This window comes from Aphelocoma coerulescens, chromosome 1, assembly GCF_041296385.1.
Source record: "Aphelocoma coerulescens isolate FSJ_1873_10779 chromosome 1, UR_Acoe_1.0, whole genome shotgun sequence".
Taxonomy (NCBI): Eukaryota; Metazoa; Chordata; class Aves; order Passeriformes; family Corvidae; genus Aphelocoma; species Aphelocoma coerulescens.
The window spans coordinates 44587181-44615045 of NC_091013.1; positions in this window are offsets into that span (position 1 = coordinate 44587181).

Consider the following 27865-nt stretch of genomic DNA (forward strand, 5'->3'; position numbering starts at 1 on the left):
GAGACAGCAGGACTATCTGTTCCTGTGGAAATATTTTCATGATATTTCATAAACAAGAGTGAACTCTACATCTCTGATATAATACAAGTGAACTCCAAGCAAAAAGCTTACCATATATATGAGGAGTTATCTTGGATAAAGTACAAGCTCTGTTGCATTTTTCTTTTTCAATTTGAAAGTTCAATTTGCAATATTAACTTTGTGGGGATTTTGGGTGTTGTTACCACTATACCCATAATTTATATCTACTTTATCTACATCTACTAAGACATCGAGTGTATCAACTAAGAAATTTTATTACTTCAGGATTTCTTTTCCAGCTTTGATTAGATAAACCTGACTCTCCATGTAGATTTTCAGAATGTGAATATATTGTCTCCCACTAAGTGTGGATGACTATTTTTTTCCTGAACAGTCTAGGAACTGAACAGGAAGAAACTGTCCTGGTTACAGTTGTTATGGTTTCTTCAAGCCATTGAAGACATGTCTGACTTTAAAACCATTTGCCTCCAGCACTGCTGATAGCATCATGATGAGACTAAAATAAAAGTTAAAATGATTACTTACTAAATATGTTGTTATTGAAAATAGGATGAATATTTTGCAAGAAGAAAAAGTCCTGTGTGAAATAACTGTTCAGTTTTTTGGACAGGAAATTTGTATATGCAGTTTCACCTTCTGCCCGAGGGAAAAGCATCAAGCTGATGCTTGCTATGGAGGTGAAGGCAATGCAAAATGTCACTTTGGCACTCACAGGAGAAGATGAGGAATTATGATAGTTATTTAATTACTGTTTAATCTCAAAATATAGAATGGTATCTCTTCTATATTCTTTAATCAAATGACCTACACAAGTTATCTGTTTCATAAAAGGGACATCCACTTTGGAAAACTTTTGTAATAGAAGATTTCTGATCCTGTTTAATTCTATACACGCAACTTGGAAGCGCAGCACCAACTGCCATCGAGCACCATAATTTTGACTAAAACGATTTCAATCTTTGTGTAGGATATTATTTTGCAACAGTCCAGCAAAGCACAATGTAAGAAGAAGATTACTTCATTTCAGAACACTCACACACAGTCTCTTACATACCCACATACTTACTAACATCAAGACATGTTGATTCAGGTGGTTAGTCCAGCTTGCAGTTGTGGGGACATTGTACATCCATGCACATTTGTCCAGGAGTTTTTTGCATTTGTTCAGTGTGTGGCAGACACCAACTTGGTGACCATTTATGGACTATGAATATGGCTTTTTCCAGCTTTCAGGAGCTGAGAGTATTTAGCCCCTTCACTGTGACCCAACTTTGGATACCATGAAGAGTTGCTTAGTGTCCTTTTTCATTCAGTCTGTGTGTCCTGAGAGTAGCAGCGAGCTGGGACAGGACACAGCACGTACAAAAGACCCAAACTGACCAAAGGGATATTTCACACCACACAATGTCACCCTCATCAATAAAAGTAAAGAAAGAAGTAGCAGGGAAAAGGAGGTGTCTTCCAAATCGGAAAAATTTTTGGACAAAGGCTGGCCATTATTTATGGGAGGGAATGAGTGATTTCTTTTGCTTTGCTGATTTGCCTTGTCATGCTTTATTGAACTGTCTTTATCTCAACCCACGAGTTTTTTCTTTTTTTTTCTTTTTTTCTTTTTTTTGTCTTCCTATTTTTTCGCCATAGATTCTTGGAGTGTCTCAGGGAGGGAGAGAGGGAGTGCCTGAATGAAAGTTTTACTGCTGGCCAGGGTCAAACCACCACAAGAAGAAACAGTTTTCTTCAATTCTTTCCAACAAATTTCCTTGCTTTCCAGTAAAATACTACAAGAATTGGAATCATCACACTTGCCATTTTGTTGATTTTATCAGGAAACAGTAACTGCTAAAAAAGAATACATCTTTCATTTTTGTTAATTTAACTTTCATTGATTTACATTCTTATTAGAATAGTCATCTGTCTACTTCTTTAAAGCAATAAGACACCAAAAGAAAAGCTAGCTTGGAGTGCAAATTCACAAAGAAAGAAATGACTCTCAGTATAATGATTTTGGGGGGGGGATACCTTTATTTTGAAATGATAATAATTTATGAAGAAGGATATAAACATCAATATTAAGAAGATGTGTTCTGTTTTAGCACCTATTACCACAAACTGCATAAAAGTGAGATTTCCATAGACAGAATTTCTCATTCTTTCCTTTATTTCTGCTTTAAAATGAGGTAAGCCAGTTGGAGCTTTGGGATTTCTGGGAAAAAAAAAATAGAAATGAGAAAGTATTGCAAGTGACATTCAGATACATTATATTGTTACAAGCATGTGGTGCGCAGGAGCAGTTTTGTTTACATGCTGTACAACCATTAAGGGGAGTTGTTAGCAGGGTAGGTTAGAGAAGTACCTGTGGCATGATTTTGACATAGCACCTCCTCTGAGTGCAAGTTATGATTGCTAAATGGCTTTACTGTGCTTAGACTGAGAAAGTCTCTGAGAAAATTTATAGGTGTTATTCTTGTAGTGGCTAGGTGACAAATTACCAGAACTGAAAACTGGAGCTTTCCCTTAAGGAAAATAAATCGGTGTGTTAACAAATTGCAATACCCTCTTGAGAAAATGAGTTACATTATCAAAGAGAAATTACATTGATTTCAGGAGACTCTGGTGTTCCTTTTGCAGTTATCATGTGATAATATTTTGCTTAGGCACTGTAATTGTACTCACAAAAAGATGTAACAAAGGAAATGAGTAATTTTAGCTCTATCAATAGAAAATAAACACGTATCATAAAATTTAAGTGGATTTTTTGTTTCTTAATGACTTGAGTATGTTGGCTTTCTTTTGGGTGTTTTTTTGTTTCTTTGTTAATTTTTGGGGAGGTTCAGCACCAGATCTCATACCCAAATAAAGGTGTAAGAATAGGTACATGTATATGAACTAGGTTTTCAAATCTTCATCATGATCAATGGAAATCTTCATGTCATGTCACATGTGCCTGCATTAAGATATTTAAGATATCCTAATACCTAAATTAGCACTGAAGTCTATCCTCTAGAAAACTATACTAAGGCCATTTTAGCAAATTAAGTGATTTCACTGCTAAATACAAAGCTCTTAATAAATCTTAGGCTGTACAGAACCTCTGGGTGAATTTGGCAGGTATGCTACCAGAATTTCTAAAGATCTGAAATTTCATGGGAAAAACCCAAACAAATACAACAATACAAACAAAAGAAACCAAACCCAATCATGCAAAAAACCCTATTCTAAAAAAAAACCCAACAGCTGATATCCATACTCCACAATATCGAAACTGGCGTTAGATACCTACAGTTAGCAATAGAATATTTTTTCCCATTAAACTCTCTAGTCAAACATTTTTTACTGCATGCTCGTTTCATTGGACACGATGATCTTGTGGGTCCCTTCCAACTGAGGATATTTTGTGATTCATCATATTTTAAGCACTGAAAAAATAGGCAACCTCTTTAAGCTAATAGAGTTGTCAACAGAAATAGGCACTGCAGAGGACAATCGACCTCACGTAACAGTAAATGAGACAGGCAGGATGGATCATTCACTGGACTAATTTAGAGCTATTCTGAAGACCTTTAGTAATATAACCTAAAAATAGACTGATCTTTCCTTCTGACTTCTAAAAGTCAGTGAGAATGTCTTGTTACCCTGTCCCAATTTTTTACGAAACCAGTGGGAAACTTCAGCATCTACAGAAAAGCACTACATTTGGAAGACTTTATAGCCTCAACTAATTAATAAAGTCACTACTTCTTTCTGAGGACCAGTTCTTTACCTAGCAGATTTCAAAAGTATTTCTAGTGTAAATAATGATTGTTTACTGGAAAAGAGACAATTTTTTCAACTACAAAATAAATAAAATACTTAATTTCCCTAAACTCTGGTTTCATATAAAGCCACCTTTTTTTTCCTCCTCTTTTCATGTGAAAAAATTTAGTTTCAGGTTACCAGGTCTCAAAATGAAAACATTAACACAGATATTCTGCTTTTTCTTTCCTTGCTCAGTTATGTTCTCCTCCAATTTTTTAGTTAAATCTGCATAGGCACTGAATAGTGTCTATTTTGCCAGACAGTTTAAAGTGTCCAGTAGATTTCCAGTAGGTTTCTGTGCTATCAGAATAGAAAAAAGATTTCAAGAACACTTTTTATAATTCACCAGTCAGGAAATTGTGGTAAAGAATATTTTATACCTATGTAAGAATGTCTTTTTAGAAGATGTGTCTTCCCCAGTTTTACTCTCTGGGAGCACTGGGCATTGGTGTGAAGTTAATTATGCCATTTGCCTGACTCCTGAGAAAATCCATAGAACCTGCTAACAGCACTCATAGAGAGTGGTATCCAGCATGGCTAAGAAAGGCTGCTATTACACTGACAGGTTAAATAGCTATGAAAACTACAATAAGATTTAACATTCTACTGCATGCCTTAAAACCTGAGCTGAAAATTTTAAGTCTGTAAATATTAAGTTGGTGTTTAAGTACGGAATTCTTGTATTTCACATTATATGTATCTCTGAGAAAGGCTTCTGAAGGTCCTGAGAAGGCACATTGTTTGTTCAATATGTGTTCATGCTCTTATTCATACTGTGCTCATGGGGGAGTCAGTCCTTGGAGCATCCCTTACATAAATAAATAAAGTTACCAAGCTCTCTATTCACTCTTTACAGTAATTCTTACTTCAAACACTAAATCCTTACAGAGTGCTGTTGCTATTTTATATACTAATCTCTGGAGGTTTCTTTGTCTTTAAAACTTAATTTTTTTCCTTAATATCATATCTTAATATCAAAATTTAAAAGCTGTTTGATCACAAAATGTTATGAACAGAAGTACCTGAGTACATCTGCATTGTATATAAAACAGCAGTGATTTTGAGTATAGGATCCCAGATCATCCCTTATCCTTAACTCTTAGCTCTCTCACTTAACTCTATTTTCAGACATTTCTACACAGCTGCCTTCAAGAGAGTCTAGTTGCCAAGACCTCAGACACAGACAGAAGTGTAACAGTTTTGTCTCTCTACATTCTATATAATCCTTCATTGCTGTCTCAGTAGCCCTTGCAGTCTCAAAAACTGCAACAAGCCCTCAGGCAATGCATTGGAGAATAAAAAACATAACAGTGTTTTCGCACTTTAAAAAATCTACTTCAGTATACCCCTCAAAATATTCATGAACTTTTGGTTTTGAATAAAACAATATACCTATTTGAGGCATCTCACATGGAGCCCTGGGGAAAATGAGGGTCAATATTATGCCTTTTAGACTTACCTCTCAGGTGTGGGGATGTAAGCCATTCTGTGCCATTTGGGCGGGAGCAGCAGGGAGACCTTTGACAAAAACCAGTATGTCTTACTCAGTTCTTATTACAATGATATATAAAACATCTGATAATGACCTCAGGAAACTTCCCTTGAAGTCTGCCCAACTCAAAATCAGCTTTCGATAGTGCGACATGCATCACTAGTGGCCTTTAAGTCTTGCAGTTATAATCTAACAGATGCAAAAAGAAGCAAGAGGAAAGGGTGACTTTTATGCAAAGTTTGATGAATGTTCCCTCAATGTTATGTCCTTGAAGAATTACAGAGTCATGACAAAGCACTAGCCTTGCACTTCTTATTGCTTCACTCTGGATGTGGCATTGATTATTAGGATAGCACCACACATTTACTTGATTCAATATTGTAGGAGCCAGACAACTTCACTATACAGTGGGTTCCACTATACATGTGGGATACTTGAATTTTTTATACCCCTGAAAATGGAGCAAGGTCTGGAGTTGTATACCTTGTCCTTTGTCAAAAAAATCAGCAAGTATTGTTTGTGCACATTGGTATTTAAATTTGTGTTTACACAGATGGGATTTGGCAGTGTAGGGCTGTAGGGGCAGCCTCTGTGAGAAGTGACTGGAGCTACCCAGTACCAGGCACAGCCAATTCCATTTGGCTCCAACAGACCCATCTCAGGGCATGGCTGATTCTCGCATCCAAGGTGGTCCTGCCATAAAAGTTCTATAACTTCTTTCGTATAACCCATGTAATATAACAAAAAGGGAAATAAAGACAGAAGCAAACAGACAGAAATGAACAAACACAAAACAAGTAAATGTCATAGGATCACACAGAATCATGAAGAGACCATCAATGTCATCAACCCAGCAACACCATAACCGTCCCTAAGCCATATCCCCAGGTGCCACATCCAGATGTTTCTTGAACACTTCCAGAGACAGTGACTCCACCACCTCCCTGGGTAACTTATTCCGATGTCTAAAGGCTCTATCAGTGAAAAACTTTTCTGAACCTCCCCTGGAACAACTTAAGGCCATTTCCTCTTGTCATTTTGCTTAACACATGTAGAAGAGAATGATCCCCATCTCATTACAACCTCTCTAGTTGTAGAGAGTAATGAGGTCCCACTGAGCCTCCTCATGTCCAGACTAAACAACCCCATTTTCCTCAGCTGCTCCTCGTAGGACATGTTTTTTAGACCCTTCACCAGCTTTGTTCCCCTTTTTGGACACTCCAGCACCTCGATGTCCTTTCTGAAGTGAGTGGCCCAAAACTGGACACAGTACTCAAGGTGCAGCCTCACCAGTGCTGAGTACAAGGCAGCAGTCACTGCCGTGGTCATACTGGCCACACTATTGCTGATACAGGACAGGATGCCATTGGCCTTCTTTGTCACCTGGGCACACACTGGCTCATGTTCAGCTGTGCATCAACCAGCACCCCCAACTCCCTTTCTGCTGAGCATCTCAAGCCACTTTTTCCTAAGCCTGTAGTGTTGAATGGTGGTGTTGTGACCCAAGTTCAGGACCCAGAACTACACCTTACTGAACTTTATGCAGCTGGCCTCAGGCTGTCAATCCAGCCTGTCCTATCCCTTTGCAGAGCCTTCCTACTCTCCTACAGATCAACACTCCCCACTAACTTGGTGTCACCTGTGAACTGACTGAGGCTGCACTCAATCCCCTCATCCAAATCATTGACAAAAAAGTTAAACAGGACTGGCCCCAATACTGAGCCCTGTGGAGCACCACTGGTGACAAGACACCAAATGGATTCAGTTCCATTCACCACCACTCTCTGGGCCTGGCCATCCACACAGCTTTTTACCCAGTGAAGAGTACACCCAAGCCATGATCAGCTGGTTTCTTCAAGACCATGCTGTAAGAGACGATGTCAAATGTTCACTGAAGTCTAGATAGACAGCTATATGTGCTATATTTCTAGACAGAAAACTAGATTCACAGCTTTTCCTTCATCCACTAGGAAGTTCACCTTGCCATAGAAGGGGATCAGGCAACGTATTCTCAGCAATAAAATTATCAAAACCAATTATCAAAGGATTTGTCCTGTACTGTGGTATTATTTTAATTCATCTCCTCTGGAAAACAAAAGCATACAAAAAGAAAAACAACAACAATGCCCCTCTCCCCAGTCTAAATCTGTTTTGATTTCTTTTTATGTTGCACAAGAGTGGGTTTAACTAAATTCCTAAAAATACAAATTTTTACTTGACTCATTCTGTCCTTGAAAGAAGTTGCAAAACTGCATTCTGCTTTATAAAAAAATTTGTTTTATTGAAAATTTATTTTAAATGCCTATAACTCATGCACTTTGTTTTCTATGGAAAAAACCCACCCCGATATTATTTCTTTATCTAAATCTGAACTATAGTTCTCAATAAAATAATATCTTCTGAAATAATTTTATTTGCAATGTCTGAATTTTTGTTCTGCAGTTAAATGTCATATAATTGTGTACTTATATTTGGAGATTATTAGAGAAATTTTATAGACAGTCTTTTTTATTCTGAAATTATATTACAAATGTGAATGTATAATGGATTAGGAAATTTAATTTAGATTTATTCTGCATTTATACTGAGATATATGTCTAGTTCTCCTTCTCTAAGAAAAATCACATAATCTATATACAGAGAAACATATATACAGGAATGTTATTATCAAAGAAGATAAAAGCACATGATGCTGCTTTGAAACACAGTGAGAAAAACAATACACATTTTGAAGTAAATTTGATTTCAGTAATAACACCAGAAAAAGAACAAGATTTAAAAGACGAAGAAAAAATAAATCTTGAGTGTTAGCCCAAACATTTTCTTCTTAAGGCTAGATAATGCATTTAATTACAGAGATATTCTTTCTGCCATTCTCTGTCACATGCACACACACAAACACATGCATACACATGTATCCAACAGAACATGTGGTCTAGAGCTCAATTTATTCATTCTCTCACAAACATTTAATAGCATTTTTGGTGTTCTAAAGCATTTTTTGGACATGCAATCTTTATTCCAGAAGGAATTTCCTGCAGGAAATTTGTCTCACCTTCCAGTCCCCTTCATTGGCACTTTGTCACCTAAAACAGAAGTAGGCTCTCTGCAGGCAAGCTGACTGCAGCCTTTTAGTCAACACAGACAACTATTCATTTTATTTTAAAGCAGAATGTATTTTTGCACAGCAGTGTAGTGGTCAGTAGTGTAGTTTCCTAGACAATTACCTCATGTACTTCAATTAAAACAGGATCAAAAATTAGGATGTAAGCTGCCACAGAGGTTAGATACCTCTGTCGCTGACACCTAAGTTTAGATGTTTGAATATAAACCAGGTGTATGGTTCAGAAAAATACTTACTAGATTTTTCAAAATTAATCATATAAACACCCTCAATTGTAAGAAAAACACAGTCTAAACATATTTAACTAAATAGATTACAATTAATTAATGAATATTCATTGGGAAATGGAAGGGGCTGTAAAAGAGTCACAGTTATTCAAGTAAAATGGCAATAAGGATCTACATTTCTTAAAAAAATATTTAGTAAGCACATAGAGAAGTTAATGATGACATTTCAGCTAGCTAATTGTTTGCATAGGTGTTAACACAAACCAAAAGACAGAGAAACCTGTGAGATATCATTTGAAGGAGGATGACATCTGTATATGTGATGATCGATGCCCAAATTTTCAGTAAAACATCTTAGAGGAAAAAGGTGAGGGCAAGAGATGCACAAGAACAAAGCCTTAGGCATATCCTAACATGAAGATTAAAAAGGAAAATGCATCATTGGCAAGAAATGCAATATATATTTACTCACACACAATGCCAGACAATGCTGTCATTTTCCTTCACAGACTTTAGCAATCTTAGTACTGTGCATGTACTTGTTGTAAAAAGAAATCCACATCATTCTAATGAATACCAGGTTGCAGACTGCTATTTTTCATACACATTTTGTATGAACTTAATTCACCAATAATCTCAGGGATTACAATAAATTCTTAATATTATTTCATATTAAATATCCGTGTTATATCACAGTTCATGTTAACAAAATTCAGGCAGACTGAGAATTTTCACTTAGATGCATTACTATCTGGAACAAATAGGAATCTGTATTTACATCATCTCTAAATCTTGATAGAGTTCATTCATTTCTGAAATGGAAAATTTGTTGCAGCTGAATGTATCTGAAACAAAAAAACCCTGTATGACATCACAATTATTTTGTCAGAAACAACATATTTCTAGCTGAAAAAGCCAGGGAGTTTGTAAGTTTTTTATTCCTGAAAGGAATAAAATATCAATTTCAAACATATTTTGTCTCCAAGGTCTTTTATTTTTTTATTGGAAGTAGCAAAGTACAGAAGATTAAATCTTTTAGCAATTATATCACAATTCATTATATTAATAGTTCCTCCTCTTCCAAGCTCGTATTCCAGATGTTTTTCTTCCTCATATGATCATGAAGATGCTGTATTTTCTCCAGACACTCATACTGCATGCTATGTTAATGCTGACATTACTGAGGCAGTCAGGTAATAAACGCTACCTTGTGACTTCCATTTTTCTGAAGCTGTAGCTCCTTAATGGCATTTTTTACTCCAGAACAAAAGATTATCTCAACAGTGTCTTAAAAAACTTAAAAGTGACTAAATGTAGTCAAAACTACCTAAGACAGAAACCCAAGGACTAGTGAAAATCGGTACTTGAAGACAAGTGAACTTAAGAAGCTGAAAAATGTATAATGGAAAATTCAGTAGTGAGGCTTTTATCAACACATGATTCTTAGAGGCAATTGTAAAGGCTAAAAGCAAAACATAGATAAGTAATTGATTATTACATTCCACTAAATACTCTGAAAACTGTAACCAATGTATCTTATATCTAGCTGAAAATACCCAAGTACTAAGAATTTCTTGATTTGGGGCTAGCTCACAAAAATTCACAGAAATACAAACACTATTTGTGGCATATGTTAAAAATATCATTTGTGATATCTGTTGGCAGAACAATGCAGCAGGGCATAAGCATTATGAAGAGACAAAAATTAAAGAATCCCCAACAATAAAGATAACATGACTCTTAAAAATGTCTAACGCATTGAATAGCTTTCATTTTACACAAGGAGTGTTAGTGGCACATGCAGCAACACCATTATAAATTTGTTAAACAAAAGGGAAATGAATGCAACATGTCAAATGTTGCCATACACTAAAATAAATTGGTTGTGAAATCTATGAAAAGGCCCTAAGGCATCCGTCTCTGTGAGAATCTCAGCCAAAAGGTTTGAGGAACACTCAGTTCAGTTCCTCTTTATATATCAAACACAAATTGCCTGTCATCATTGCCTTTCACAGATGATTACTGTCCATCATTTCTTATTTGTCATTCACACCAACTCCCCATTTTCTATGATGCTGCATATCCAGTGTTCAAATTTTCAGTCGTGATAACCCTATGTTCACCCATATGACATCTGTTAGGTGTGTGTCCTTCACTCTGATCAAAAAACTAATTAGTTATTTGATTTTTTCATCCCAAGTTTTTAAAATGACTGGACTTCCCTACTCTTATTAAATAAAAAGTCAAGTAGTCTTTGCTAGGGCTATAGAATATGCTGTGAAAATACTTTCTTAGAACAAGCACCATTTATTACTCTTTTCTAAATCACTCCTTTGGAAGATAATATTCTTCCCACAGTTTTTTTAAATTTTCTTCTCATTCAAGACTACCTACTTGAGATTTAATTCTTAAAGTATTTTAACTCGACACATTAGTGTTACTTTTTATACTTTTTAATAAGCATTGAGATTTATCTTTATTACTCTGATTGTGAGTTAAAATATTGGAACCTTGGGCAGTTTTATTCTTCTAGAAAGAGAGAATTCAATTTACAGAAAACGTTAAAATATAAGTTTTCCTTCAGAAAGCTTCAAAAAGAGCTTGTGTTCAAGGCTAGAGTTTAAGGAACATTTGATCATATGCCCACTAAAATAATTTGAGACAGACTTTTCTTTGAAAGACTGCAGTCTTGACCTGTAATATACAAAAAACTGAAGGTTTTAAAAATAATAATTTCCTGAAAATGAAAACAAGCAAAAAAACAAACAAAAAAATACAAAGCCAAAAAACCCCACTCAAACCAAACCAACCAACCAAAAAACCTCCACAAATGCAAAACAAAGTATGATTGAGAAGGCAAAACCCAAAGAAAATTCTATCTATAGACTATTAATAATACGGGGTAAATTTCCTAAGAGAATATATACACTAAACAAGCACAGCATTAAGAAGACAAAGCTACATGAAGGAAAATTTACTAGAACAACATGCTACATATTACAACTTCTCTATAAAGTTGTTTACCATTCTGCATATCAAAGAGGATCAGTTCAAACGGTGGAAAGAACAGAGGAGGGATCCTTGGACAATTAGGAGTCTTATTCATAATGAAGCAGCTTGGATGGCTTATCCTGTCAAAATGAATACTGAGAAGAAAGATGATCTCTAAAAATGTACCATGGAAAATGGCACAGAAAGATAACAACTAGCTAATAAAGATAATTTGCACTCAAAATCTAATGCATATAGAATAGAATTAAGTATACTGAGGCTATTAATTAGCAAAAGATTTTAACCATCTGGGCAAAGAGGTACAGGAGTAGATTTGTAATCAGAGTACTGGAGGAAAGTCACTGAACATTTTGAAAAGCCATGACTCTTACCACACTGCAAAATAGCTTAATCCTATAGTTAATAACTATAATAGTTATTAAAAAACTATGAAATGTGGCTCCTTGAAACACCAGGCCTTAATGACCTAGAGCATCTTTTCTAACCTTACATTCCCTCTAATAAACTAGGGTATGTGGTGAGACATCAGACACTGATATGATCTAATGGCCATCTAAACATTCATGGTGGAAAAAAATTATAACCAGTTCATAACCTCTCACATATCAAGCCCTTAATTTGGGCCAGTGAAATGTTATGTATTTTCCACAACATACAGAATAACTAAAGAACTCTTTCTCCTAAATCTAGAGAATGTTCTTGTCAGGAAACAACTAAATATTTTAGAAATGTTTACCTTGTTTTTTCCATTTAAAAGGACATAATGTTTTCATAATACACATCTTGAACACTGAAAACCAAATTTATTAGCTGAAAAGGGTATGCCAGGCAAGTCTACCAAATGTAGCCACAAGTATTCTTGATTTAAAGAAAGAATGTATTTTATTCCTGGTGTGTTTGGGAATGTAGATTACTGACCTGATTGATCCCATATTATCATAAATCTCTGGATAGAATTTCACTCAATTTTAAAACTATTGCAAATCTGAGCCATAGAAAAACTTCTATAGATGCTGAGCACAGTAAGAAAATGGCATAGACATGGTGAAATTTTACTGTTAGGTGAGTCACAGTCAACACTGCAGGACCTTAAGGATTGCAGGGGTTTTTCTCCATCATGCTTTGTAGGTTTTTTGGGTTTTTTTCTGGTTTGCTTGTGGGGTCTGGGGGTTTTTCTGCTTTGTTTTTTAGTTTCCAGTTTCAAGACCAACAAAAATTCCAGTTAGATACTAGGAGAAAAAAATCATAGTGAAAGTAGTCAAACACTGAAACAAGTTTCCCATATAGACTGTGGAATATCCATCACTGGAAATACTAAAATTCTGGTCGTGTGTGGTTGATTATTCTGCTGTGCTTGGAAGCTGGATCTGACTTTGATGTTGTGCCTATGTTGAGCTGATAATTGGACTAGATGACCTAGAATGGTCCCCTGTAACATAATTTTTTTCCATTGTCCATCTAAGTGGAGATGTCACTTCCAGCCTTAATTGTCCTTTGATCTTATGAGCTAAATTTGTGAGTCAGTTTCCTTCTTTAATTATTCGTAGTTTTAGGAATGATGAATTAACAAGGAAAACTCACACCTTGCCTATAATAATAGGAGAATGGGTGCTCTTTATCAAAATAAAATTAATTCTTACTGTCAGCTGGACAATGCATGTATGTATTGTCCAGATAATTGTAATTACCTACATCAGGTAGCAAATTCATGTCAATATTTTAACTTCCAGAGTATTTCAGCTGTAGCCTTTAATTTGAATTGAGGATTGACCAAAGATTCTAGATGGTTAAAAAGAGGTCTACTATATCTATTAGGTATCTCAACTATAAGGAGAAGTTAAGGGAAACCAGAGTTTTTCATTCTGTGTATGAGGGAAAGTAAAAACATATTATTCAAATGTACTATAAATAAGAGTAGCTTTCCTGGATATTTCATATATTTCATAATTTGATTTATATTATGTCTCAGTTTTCATAGTCTACTCTCAGAATGGGTATGAAATAATATAATATAGTTTGCTACTTTGTGATGTTTTTCTCTAAAAATGTAGGTTTTTCTGAAAAAAACCCAACAACCAAAAAAAACAAACAAAAGAAAAAACAATCCTAAATCCAGCAAAACTAAACCAAATCAAAAAGTAAAATATTATAACAAAATTAGATATAAAAAAATAAGTTTTAGTTTATCCTGAACTTTAGAAGGGTCCCACACATAACAGATATATGGTCCTGTATTCACAATTGTCATTTGTTTACTATGTAGCAAATTTGGACCTTTAAAATTTCTTAAATTTAGATAAATTATTCTCTTTTAAAAGCTGTAGTAAATCTGATACAGAATAAAGCCTAAAATAAGCTATTTTTAGACTCAAAATCTTTTTTGAAAGTATGGTTCATTTCATTGTTCATATCTCATTTCTGACTCTGCCTTGAGTGTTGAAGCAAAATTCTTTGACATGAATTTTTACATAGTCTTCCTCATCAAAAGAATTCTAATGCAGATGGCATTAGAATTGTGCAAGAATTCTTATTTGGCTTATAATTACTTCTTTTTAAGGATAGAAAATCAATTTAAAAAAATGACATGACAAATGCTGTTACTGAATATAGATCTTTTTGTTAAAGGAAGGTGACAATTTCTTTCTGTAACTGTGACAGGCATCTTACTCTTACCTGATCAACTGAAACAGGATCTCAATTTAAAACTGAATCTTAAATCTCTTTAGAACTTGTTCTATACATTAATAACTTATTATGAATGACTTTAAAGAGCACTTGCTACTTATTTCTTTCAAATAAAGACACATTTAATCCTCCTTTGAGTTGCCACTTTCTCAGTTGTCTTCTTGCTCTTCTTTATTTTTTCTGAGTTTCAGTGCAATTTCTTCTTCTTTTCCTCTCTTGCTTTCTCTTGCAGATCAGTCTACTTCTGATCCATCTAGTCTGACTTCAAAGACTGCATTTCTTGTTACATCTCTTCATTGACCTGAGCAATTTGAGGGATAAAAAGTACATTTTTCTGAAGAAAATTAAAGGAATTTGTTTTGCATATGTTGTGAAACAGTTTTAAGGGGGGGTTAAAAATAGAATTCTGTAGTTTATTTACATGATAGCTTGAAAGAGGATAAAACTTGAAGTAGTAAACAATAACTTAGAAGTGAAAAAAATCATATCTAGAGAGCATATAGGAGCATTAACACTAAGTATGTTTTGTGTTCATTAAATGCCACTGATTTGACCTACCCATGAGTTAGTTATGGTGTTCCAGACAGCTGAGGCAGCCAACTGACTCTATATTTCCAAGGCCCAGGAATTCTTCAAATCTACCTTCAGCTATTTTCTCTGAGTTCATCTGTCTTTCAAAGCTGGCAAACACCAGACCAGTCATACTTAATACCTGAGGTTTGATTAAAATGACATATAACTAATCATGGAGGAATGTCAACCTATAATAGCAGTAGTATTGATTTTTACAGTCATGGTAGATTATTCTGCTAACTTACTGGTTTTTTCTCCCAGAAACAGAAGTTTTTCAAAGAATATATCAATTAATATTTGGCTGAAGACTGTTGCTCCCTAAAGCAGTAATTCTGTTTGGATTTTTATAATTAATGTGATATTTAGGTTAAAAAAAGAATGTTTTGCAGCTTTGGACTTTAGTATCCGACTCTGCGAATTCTGTATGCTGGCTTTGAGAGTAACAGGCTTTCTAAAATAGACCGCATCTAGACCTAAGTTGGTTTATTCTCAACTGGGCCCACTAGAAACTTGTATTCTTCTTGGGAGACTCTGCAAACAATTCAACTCATTGTGTGCTTTCAGTTCATTTCATAGTCTTTACATAACTATATCATAGAATAAGTAATGAGATAGATGTAATATGTAATGAACAGCTTACTATATGCCTAGAATTTCTCCTTCAAAAAGAAGCATGAAATAAAAGTGGAAACAATCATGTATTAAAACACATCAAAATCTAGCTAGTGAAACCATGTAAATTAAAAATTGAAAAGGGAGTAAACCTGTATGTTTTATGTGTGTAAGGTGTAAATTTGTAGTGTTGAAAGAAGTACAACATTTTCTTTGGCAAAAAATGAATAGATGTAAAACTTCACAGTAGAATTAAATAAACTGATTAGTAAATACACGTCTCCATAGAGTTGTTGGGTTATAATGTTCTATTCCATTCCATTCCATTCCATTCCATTCCATTCCATTCCATTCCACTCTATTCTCAGAAAAGGCTAAATAGTTCCTTTGTTGTGAATAAAACATGTAATGCTAAATAAAACAAATTACAAAAGCAGGCAAATGTACAAAGACATATTTAGCACTTAAAGTTATCTCAGACCTCATTCAAAAATAACTTCTCATATGAAAAACTAAACAGGTGAAGAAGAACCTTTCAGAAACATGAGTATGACTTTTCCATAGGACTGGTATCAGTACAGTTTGCACTTGCTCTAAACCTAGGAAAGAAATAATAACTCCAAGGACCTTGACAGAATGTACAAATGGAAACTGTAATAAGGACACATTTAAAAGGTTTATGACATGGATATTTTACTGTATTTTTTTCTCTTCTTTTGCAAATGTTGTAGTTTAACATATTCCTCTTCAAAAAAAAAAGAAAAATGGACATTCTGTTTTTAAGTCCAATTACAAATAAGTATGACTTAAATCATATGAGGAGCAGATAGAGGAGTTTAATATTCAACAAAACAAACATCAGTGTTTGTGAAATTTTTGTCAGTGAAGTTCACTGGGGCTCCTTCTATTAAGTGAAAAACTGAATGTCTGGGAACACTCTGCAAAAGCATACTTTTAGAGTGCCTACGACTTTGTCCTTTTGGACCTGTATTGACCCCAGAAAACAAGATCTTATTTGCCTAAATGTTTGAAAAAATATGTTCAAAAATTGTGGTGAATGAATAAAGAGAAGACACAGTGTTTCAAGACCCTCAATTGTTCGTGCAGTTATTCATGCACTGATATGTGCTATATAAATTAGAATTAACTAATTGTATTTAAATGCACTGTCAGCAGAAGCACTTGACATAATTTTCATTATTTGATCATTTGACCTAAAGAATCTCTCAAATATTTCTTTGATGACTCATCAAAGGCAGCCTAGTAGAGAATAATGGAGACTGCATTCTTCTATTTCTTCACTGATTGTAGAGTGCTTACAAATCCATTCCTACAGCATGATCCTCTTTGTTGATTTTTTCCTTCTCTGGCAGTATGTTGAACAAACCCAGTCAGAAAGGAATGGGCAGCTCTGTGTTACATCTGGGAACAGACATGCAAATGATAGCATCTTAACTATGAAGTGGGCTCCAGTACTGTCAACACTGGGATGCCTATGGCCACCTCTTAAAGCAGACATTAGAACATCCAACTGAAGTTTGCCTAATCTAACTTTAAGTATCAACTATTTTAATATTTATGTTGGAACTATTCATGCTACATCCCTAATAAAGCCAATTTGAAAGATACTAATAAATGTTCAGGCAAAATGTTTCATTTTACTCTAAACTTCCTAATTAGTTAATAGTCATATTCCAGATTCCACTGATCTATTTTACTTGATAACTTTAGGATGAGGTATTTAAATTCTGGAAGTACTCATTCTATCCATCATTTATAAAGTTTAAAACAATGGACTCACCCATAAGGCAACAGTGAAATTGGTAAGCCGCGTGGTGTTATGACTCACCCCAGAAGGTGAGGGTAACCCAGGTTCTTGTTCATAGAACCCTTGGAGTGGATTAGAGTGAATGATCAGTGTTTGTAAATATATATAGGATTTGGTTTAGAACATTTCAGTTGCAATGGAAAGCAGATGTGTAGCCATTTGGGTTATTATTATCTATAGTAATATAGCATTGTGAAAACATAAAAATAACACTTAATAAAACAATTAAGGAACAGAAAGAAAGTAAGAGAAGGGTTAAGAGTAGAAAGATACATAATAACCACCCACAGATAAAAGACTTGATTGTTGCAGCTTAGATGCTCCTTGGTCAAAGCCATGGTCCATTGGGGGTGGGAGAAGAAGTCCACAAAACACAAAGTCCGATGAATTGAAATACACTGAGGCTTGATGGGAATGCTCAGGTGCCTCCTCTGGATGGGGGCAATCCTCTGGTGGAAAGCCTTAGGAATGAGTCTGGGGGCACTTTGGGAGACTTTGATGGTTTATGATACCCTCCAAGACATGACAGCTGCCCCTTCTGTCAGCACAGTTGAACCAGGAATGCCCCATCAGACCTTCTGAAAGAGGAAGAAGAGGGGTATTTATAACTGAGCAGCTGTGTAAGGGAGGGCAATTAGCATGATAAGAAACACCATCTCGTCTTGCAGTCTCCAGGCAGTGACAGTTCACCCCCTCTGTCTCATGCAAGCTAGCCATTACACACTCCAAAACTCACCTTCTCCCTCAGGGGATCTGTGTGTTTGGGGGTGTGGGTCTGGGTGGGTCGGTGTGTGAGTGTGTCTGTGAAAACTTGGCACCTCACAAATAAGCAGATGTTTTGATTCACTAATCATTAGCAGCCCAGTCTCTCACAACTGGGAATAAAATTCTTTGACAAGAAAGGTAGATAATTAAGGTTCTTTGCTTGGGCGACAATTGAACAAGGACTTTAGAAATTAAGAGCATAAAGATGTGGACATATAAATTCAGGTAGTGAGGTAATAAAGTCCCTTCTGGATTAATTTTATTGTCTTTTGAAAGTCAAAGCTGCTTTGAATAACCTCTTAGGTAGACTCTTTGATTTAAACAGATTTTCCATCCCAGCACAGTCTGCATATTCCACTCTCTCTCTACTTCTCCTTCCATTCATATAGCTTATTCTTTTTTTTCTTTTTGAAGAGCATTTTCTTGAAATTTAAAAATGATTCTAAGATAAAATTACTTTTTAAATAACTACGCAAAGAAATCAATAAATAAGAATTAATTAAATTTACCCTTCATACAGTATATACTCTGAATTTTAGTTATATTTGCCTATTTTTAAGTACAATGCAACAAGGATAAGAAAAAGACCTATAAGGAACAGTTCCTTCCATCTCAATGCAGGTGTCTAGAACTGGTTGGCTGAATCACACTTAAAAACGCCTGTGCTTCTTTATTTAGCACCAAGATAGCAGGAAAGAAAACTCTGTGGCTGATGACAAGCACAGTGAGCAATAAGCAAAACTCAAGAAAGAGAATATGTCAAAGAAAACCTTACATTTTAACCTTTTATTTTTGATCTATATGAATCGCAAAATAGCTTCAGTAGAATTATTGAGACATACATTCCAAATTGCATGCTGATAAAGCAGAACGACATTCAAAGTGAATTTGAATTAAGACTTAACAGAGCTGAATTAAATAAGCTTCTTTTTTTGTAAGGTTAAAATACATCTTTATAAATGAGTAAGATTTCTATTCAATATTTTCATTATGGGTTTCTTTTTTCAGCCACACTTTGTCTTATTGCCCTTATCTAGAAAATGCATTATTGTGCCTTGGTTCATTATCTACATACCAATTAATTCCTTTTTTGCTTCACTTATTCTTTTTTCCTGTTGACTTCTGCCTCAGTAAATTATCTCTTCCATGGAGAGCAGGTGAACAGAAAGTGAAAAAGAATCGGGTATGGTAACTAATGAAATTAGTTGCCTGAAATTCTATAAAGCATTGCAGACAAGATCTTCCTTTTTAAAGTAAAATTAACCATTTTGTCCACATTGCCAACCTCCCCAGGATAAAGGTCAAAGGTCATTAGATTTTTGATATTAAGTCTCAAAGGGATAGGAAAATATGCTACACCTCTGCCATCCAATCATATTTAAATTAAACTCTTGCCATCCTGATTTTGATTACTTAATGTATGATGACATATTGTAATTATTCATTACTGAAGCACATGATATGCCAATAATGTTATGTATGTTATGTAATAGCAAGTACATAATTACCCAAGTGCTTTAAATTTTTTAGATTTTTTTTTTAATATGGTTGAATGTATCAGCTCAACTCATACAGTTACATTGATTTGGGACTGAATATTTAAGTGCTTCTTATGGTTTTATAAAAGCCATCTAAAAGTTCTTTTAGCAAAAATTGTAAATCCTGACAAAATTAGCCTGTTATTATTTTTGCATCACAACGTAATGATAATAACAAATAACCAGAGCATTTTTGTCTCTAGGATTATTTAAAAGCATCAGAAAGAAAAGTATCAGATGGTCCAATATCTTGCTTTTTCACATAATAATTCTAGCATTATTTCTCAGCAGGTCGTTAAGATTTAATTCATCTCTTTTAAATATTTCTTAGAGGATTCTTTCATCGATTTTAACAAAAATAATTAAGTGGACCTTAGTATCCTGAAAGGGATGGCTGCCTGTGGATTGCACATCCTCTCAGTTTACTTTTGATAGACCTTTGATGCTTAATCCAAATAAAGTTTCTTAGTTAGGTGAAAATAATTTGCAAGTTAATTAGATGTTAATTTATATACCACACCATCAGCTAGAAAAGAAACAAACTACTGAACTTTTTCAACATGTAAAGCAAAGGTATTGGTCTAGAAGCAGAGTCTATAAAGAAATTAAATTCACTGCTTTTCATCAACAGATTTATCTTGTTCGGGAATAGGATCAATTGCTCTAATCTATTGACTTCCACTTAAACAAGTATCCTCATGCTTTATTGAGCAATAAACCACTAAAACAATGGAAACCTACCTTGTTTTCTACTAATGTTTCATTTGAGTCATGGTGAGAAGAGCCCCAATTATCTATCTTTGAATGCAACTTAATAAAAAAGAGGAGATTTGAAGTGATTATATATATATATATATAGTTTAGCTCTAAAAGTAGCTGGAAGCTGATTATATTTCTTCAAGTCTCTGTCTTCTATTTTTTCAGTTTTATTTACAGATTTTCTTCTGCTGTAAATTAACAGATTTTGGAGAACACTGTAAAGATACAGGACAGTAAGCTGGTTTATTCCTAGAAACAGTATATATGCATTTTCTAAATCAGAAATCTGTTTACTAATATTAAATACAAGAAAAACATCTAAAAATACACCTAGTTCAGCATAAGTGGCAAGTTAGGCAACCAAGGAAAATTAAACAAGCCCTTTGAAGATTCCAGCTATGGTGACTACTTATACTACTGGTGTAATATTTTCATGAATATTCTCTTGTACAAAGCGAAACAAAAGCTAAAACAAGTAGGTTTTCATGACTATTAGTGACTTTTTAGTCACTTTAAGTGACTGTTAGTCACCTGATTGTTAGATAACTGCTATTACAGTTAAAGAAGCCTAATAAAACTCCAAGCAGGTCAAGCTCAGATAAATCCTGTAAACCTTGAGGCCTCTGTGGTTATCTCAGCATACAATCTCTTACAAGCAATAGCAGCACCATTCTTCCTAGGCTGCAGGGGTATATGCAATACTCATTTGGAAGGAACAGGTAAACAACCTTACAAATTTTACCTTAAGCGGATCAAAACACTCCAACAGATGAATCCAGTGCCATACTTTCTCATGGATCCCTTTAACCCTTAATTTAATTTGAGTCCACCAACACAGTCACCATTTCTTTATCATCTAAATTTGACTTGATACCAAATAACAAGTGCTGATAGATTACTTATGGCTCAAAAAAGATCTAGTAGAACTTTAAAAGACTGAGAAAAATTAAATAGGTCATTCCACACAAGGAATGAATAAACAAGATGGTCTGGTAAGGAGGCAAAGTAAGGGAAAAATAATTGTGATCTATAAAAATCATCACAATCAGAATTTTTTTTCTGTCTTTTCAAATATAAGAAGAATTGCTAAACACTACCTGAAAGAAGTAGGAAGCAGCTTGAAGACAGAAAAATGAAATGATTCTATGAAATAATATGTAAAGATCATCTATGGAGCAATTTGTCATGTTTTTTCTGCTGAGGTTTGGTCAGGGTGAAACTGGGAAAAACAATAGAAAAGAAATACACTGGGGGGTCTAAATGCACTAAATAAAACAAAGCTCAGGACTTGTTATTGAAGTTTATTCTTTTCCCTCAGCATCAATTTTTACAGCAGTTGGAGACAGGAGGATACTGAATGAGGCTGGTTTCTCTTCTAGCCAGGCAAGACAAACTTTGTTTACAGTTTTGTGTTTTCTTCCAGAGTTTCTAGTAGCTTGCTCTAGGCTGTGTCCTGCTTAACATAAGAATTGTTATGAGACTGAGGAACACAAGTAAATGCATCCTTCATTTTTGGATTTGGTTTGAAGGTCAGACAGGTGCAAGTATTGTTACACCAAAGATGTATTAACCTAAAGCTTAAAATGACCATAACAATAGTGGATATTTTCAGTCCAACTGAAATATACTAATAAAGTATAATGTTGATTTGGTTTTTTTTTTATCCATTAATTTCAAAAAAGTTTCAAATTATTTAAATTTGGCACCAAAAAGGAGGAGAGAGTTTATTAAATCAGCTTGAAATAGTAGGGGAAAAAAAATATATTTGCACTGACATTGAATGAAAATATTTTCTATAGATTTCAATAACTACCTCAAGAGAGAGTTTACTATTTAAATTTAACTGTTGCTATTTAATTTTCAAGTGCTCAACTGCATATTCTTCATTCATTTCATACACAGAGCTCTTAGCAGTGATACCAGTGGGCATTTTACAGACAGCATAAAGCTGTACATGATATAGAGATTCACATTGTGCATAAAATATCTGTCACATGTAGCAGAAAAAGAAGCAGGTGTCAAGGGTTTGCACACACAAAAAGCATAATATGCTTATTTGTATGCTGAGATCCAAGTAGACTCTCTTCCAGGCTGACAGTTATTTCCTTACAGTCCTGATGGGGATCCAGACCAAGGAGGTAACTAAACAGATGTGTCTAGGATAAAGATGGTTTGGTGTTAAAAATTTTCAGTAAGAACATCTCTGAAGTAGACATAGTTGTCTCATGTACCTGAGGGAAGTCTGACAATTTAATATTTTTATTTTCCTTTCCCCTACCATTCCACTTATTTTCCATTTTCTCTCTCCCTCTCTCCTCTCACCCTCTCTGTCTCCTGAGAAAAAAACTTTCCTTGGTTGGAGGGTTTTTTTTTTAATAAATATGGGTAAGAAACTCTGCCAGAAGGAAAACAACTTGACTTGTGTGGAGGATGCTACTTTTTCCCCCCAAAGGACATTAAAATGTTTTTAAAAGAAACATTCAAATATGTGCTGTTATAGGAAAATATATTTTCATTTTTTTAGAAGTTTCTATCTCATCAGTCTCACAGTCTACAATAGTCTAAGTCTATTTGAACATTGTTATGATGTTATTTTGCTAAACATATTTATAGAACTGAGGAAAGATCTTCGTAATTTATTTTAAGATTGTTGAGATAAAAATATGGAGCAAATCTAGATATCAACCTTGATCTTCTAATAGAAAGGTCTAACATTCAAAGGAGATACATCTGATATCTGCACTTGATTTTCCATACTTTAATTTCCTGATATATTTCTCTTCAAAGGCAGAAGGTTATTTTCATCTTTTTTCAACTTATTAGAAAACTGAAAAGAAGTGTACAACAGGCAAAATATTTTTCTAGCCCTGTCTTCTTTTGAAGATGTTCTGAAAAATATATGTAACTTTTACAACTTTCTTTTCCCCCCATTCATTTGCAACATCTTCTTCCCCATTACTGATTTTCTACATATATACCTCACTATAATGCATTCTAGAAACGTACATGCCTTAAGTGTTATAGTCTGATGCTTTTTTTCTGTTAGTTGAAGAATGGTGAATCTTCACACATCTAATAACACCTAAAAGGTAAATCAGCAATTGCAAGTTTAATAGCTGCTAAGTGCAAACTTTTTATAAAATGCAATTATTAGATTTCAAAGTCTGCTCTTCTTGCTTGCAGTGAATCATAAGTTATTCATGTCCTCTCTCTGTGACACATTCATGCTAGTCATGTTGAGAAGATAATGCGCTTTTATTCACAGAATTTTCAGCTGGCTTTTTGCTCTTACTTTGAGCCAGTCCTTTGAAGTCATAGGAACACTTCTATTAAACTTGTCATTGGATCAGGGCTTCTGTGAGGAAAAATCAGGTAGAATAATACAAAGACAAATACACTGGCATTGAGTATATTTTATTACATAAAACAGGAGAGATTAGCTAAATGCACATGATCACTTCTGCCATAGAAATAATTCCCTAGTATTACAGCAAATAAAAATTTTAATTACATGTTTATCACTGGTGTATTCTCTCTTAATTTCTTTCTGATTTCAAAGGTGATTTGTATAAAGCAAAATAAGAATCAATATTTAATACCCTAATTTCAATTCTGTTAATTTATTAAATCAAATATCTGGATAAAATATACAAAGCACCTTGATCTTCCCATGCAAATCAAAACATTAATCTCTGTTCTTTGAGATAAAAATATTGCCACATTTCCCACACTGCAGAAGTATCAGAACAACAGAAATTGATTCTCCTTTCATGTAGGCTAGACATGCATTTTTCCTTTTCATTAAAGAGAAATCCCAAGACAGCTAAACTTCTGACTTATGTTCCCCAAATAAGGGATTAATTTGCATGGCCTAAATGAAGCTTTGGGGCATGAAATGTGCAAAAGATTCAAAGTAATGATAGATTGATGAAACTAGCTTAGGCTGAAATGTTTGTTAGCAGTAAGATAGATGTGAGAAAGGGTGCATGGCAATTATCAGGAAATACTGACATGGTGGGGCATCCAGAGATGAAGGCACGTGAAGCATGTCAGAGGGAGTAAATAAGTCTCCTGGAAAAAGCAACAGAAAAAACAGTCATGGAAATATTGGCAGAAATTTAAAGAGGGAGATTATATAAATATGTTTAGTCTCCCACCAATACCCTTATGTTAACAACTGTTGCACAAGGTTAACAATTAAGAGTCAATGGGAATTGAGGAAGAACTGTACATTATCTGTTTCATGACTCTTCTAACATCTCTTCCAAAAAGTTTTGGAAAACAAAACAGCTGCATACAGGAAAGTAGCTGACTGCTAGGCTTTATAGTTTAAAACAAGATGGTCATCAGCATACATTCAGCAACTACTGTTTTTATATTAGAGTGTTAATGTTAGCTGTTTCCTGTAAAGAAATTGATGCCTTTTCCTGGTCTTAAAATCAGGAGTCAAATACAGTTAGAAGGGAAAAAGGGATTTTACCCTGGTATTTATTTTAAGGAGCCTTAGGTGCACTATGTCCAGGTGGAATGCACCGAAATACACACCACAGTGCACGCCCCCAAAAGATTGGGTATAATATTATAGGTCTTACTAATTAGCATATCTATCACAAATTCTCCAGTGAGAGGTTTGAATGAGCCCCCCTCCCCAAGGAATCTTCCCTTGGATGGTTCTATCTTAGTTTACAGAATGTGTTCTGGAGAGGACCTTGGGGTCTGGGGCACACTAACCCCTACCTACAAAGCTTCTAAAATGTTTAGTCTTCTAGCTAAACAAACAAGTCCAAGAATGTAGGCAAAAAGCACTAAGAATACAGAAGTTGTAAAAAGGTGTAACAGGGGTATAAAAGAAAAGGCAAAAAATCATCATGGCATCAAAATGAACCACCACACAGCAAAGCTTATATATTCAACAAAATAGATAGAAATGCAGTTAATTAGAACTTAAATGATATTAATATCACCAGATCCTATTGTGGAGCAATATTCTCCAACTAAGATGGCTAACTGAGGTAAATTTTGCGGTTTATTGCTCTAGAAAAAAATCAGAAATCCATTATGGTCCTTGCATACTTTAAAAATTCCTGTTTGGACCCCATCCTCTGAGTTCTTCATTCTAGAGCCCATCTGAGAAAACTGGCCAGCCTACTGCCAAAGATTCTCTTGGCCTTTTCAGACAAGTGGATCCCATCACTCCCTAACAGGCTGCAATCATTTTTACAACTTTAATGAAAATTTCATACTGTTTTGGGACTTGTGGATTCATGTCAGTTGGAAATTCCTCTTAATATCATCAAGTCCATCCATTAACCTAGCATTGCCAAGTCCACTACTAAACCACATCCCTAAGCTATTTACATCTAATTTTTAAATGCCTCCAGCGATGGTGGCTTAACAGCTTCCCTGGACAGCTTATTCCTGGAAACAGGAACTCTTTCAGTGAAGAAATTTTCCCTGATATCCAATTTAAACCTCTCCTGGTGATGCCTTTAAGTGGCTACCTGAAAACAGAGACAAGACAAGATTGAGAGAATAAAAGCAGGTATTTATTTGAAGGCCCTTCAAAGGTACACCTTGGGAGTCAAAAGCGTCCAAGGGGCTACACCCAAGATGGACCCTGGGTCACGGGTTTTTCACACTTTTATAAGTTTGGTCCATTTGCATATCAGGGTTAATTCTCCAATTATAATTTCAGGTAGTGATGTAATTATCACAAGTTTGCTCCCCCTGTCAGAGGCTTTAGTTTACATATTTTGGGGCCTGGGACAACAAGGTGTCCTTGACTTCAGGCCCAGAGAGGGTTTGTTAAGTCTAACCAGCACGAGAGGACAGTAGCTAACAGGCTATATGAAGTTTCAGTTACATACTAAACAGTACAGAATTTGAAAAATAAAAAATTTAAAACCTAAGGCATCACAGGCACAATTTGAAGTTGTTTCCTATTGTCCTATAACTTGTTACTTGGGAGAGGAGACCGACCTCCACCTGCCTAAGGTATAGAGAGCAATAAGGTCCCCCGAGCCTCTCTTTCTTCAGACTAAATAACCTCAGCTCCCTTAGCTGCTCCTCATAAGAAGGAATTCTTCCTTTCTGAGGAAAAGTGTGCCACACCAAGCATTTATGGAAATGCAAATATGCATTACTTCAATAATGCTGCTTTCTTTTCATTTTCTCTGCTCCTCTTCTGTCTCACTGTCCCCTCCCTTTCTCCTCTATGCTAAAATATATGATTAATGTAAAACCATATGAATAATCCTAACAAATTTCAAGTTTTAAGTTTTGCTTCAATGGTCATCTTCAAACTCAGGAAACCTGAATATTAAATGTTCAAAAAATATTTTATCTAAAGGACCTTGGCCTCAATTTTGTACTTTTCTGGATGTATTGTTACTTTTATCATTCAAGGGAGAAAGAGAAGGGAAAAAGGAGAAGTGAAGAGTGATATGAGGAGGGTGGATGAGAAGGAGAGAGTAGAGAGGCAGAAGAAATGGGAGAAGGAGAGCAAAGGAATCAACAGAACTTCCTTATCCTAACTGAAGTATTCTACAAGTACTCTGCAGTTCCTTTTTTTCTTTCCTTTAAATTTTCTTCACGTTCCTTACATACATACCTGTGTAACAGATCAAGGCTGCAACCAACAGTCACAATCGCTTCAACAAACGGACATTGGAACTGCAACAGCCAAGTCTTGGCCCTGGACCCATGAGTGGTGATACTTTTCTACTCTTATCCTTTTTTCTCTTTCTTTCTTTTCCTTATGCATTTTTAGAAGTGTCCTTTTTATGCTTTTATATTGCTGTATTTCTATAGAAAATAATAAAAATGGCTACATACCTCTTTTCCATTGCAACCAAACTGTTTTGAAAAAGCCCCCTACATATATATATACATACTGTTCATTAAGTGTCCTTCCACTCCAATCCACCCCTTGCAATAGATTAACAAGAACCTGGGTTACCCTTGCCTTCACAGGCAGGTTGTAGGAACCCTGTGGCACATTAATGAATAGCTACCCTGTCCTTGCTTGTAACTCTTCTGGACAGATGAAAGCTGACTTCTACATCTGCTTATGCCTCCACATTTTGGCAAGCAAATCCCTGGTGTAAGGATCTGCTTCAAAAAGCATATATCAACTCCCTCATCTCTCATTTGGGTGATCCATTAAGTATTTGAAGTGTCATGTGTTCTATAAATGCTACATACCAATGCTAGTGGCACACAGGATTCTGGAAGATGAAAGCATAAACATTAAGTAGAGAACAGAGTTATGAAGAATGATACTGTACATTAGTGATTGCATTTCTATGCTAAAGTAAGCCTCTCCTGGGCTAACTTGTTATGCAGATATTTCCCCTTTGGCTGACAGAGTACATCTGTTTCTGTTAGTCTCCTTGTTGTGCACAGCATATTTTA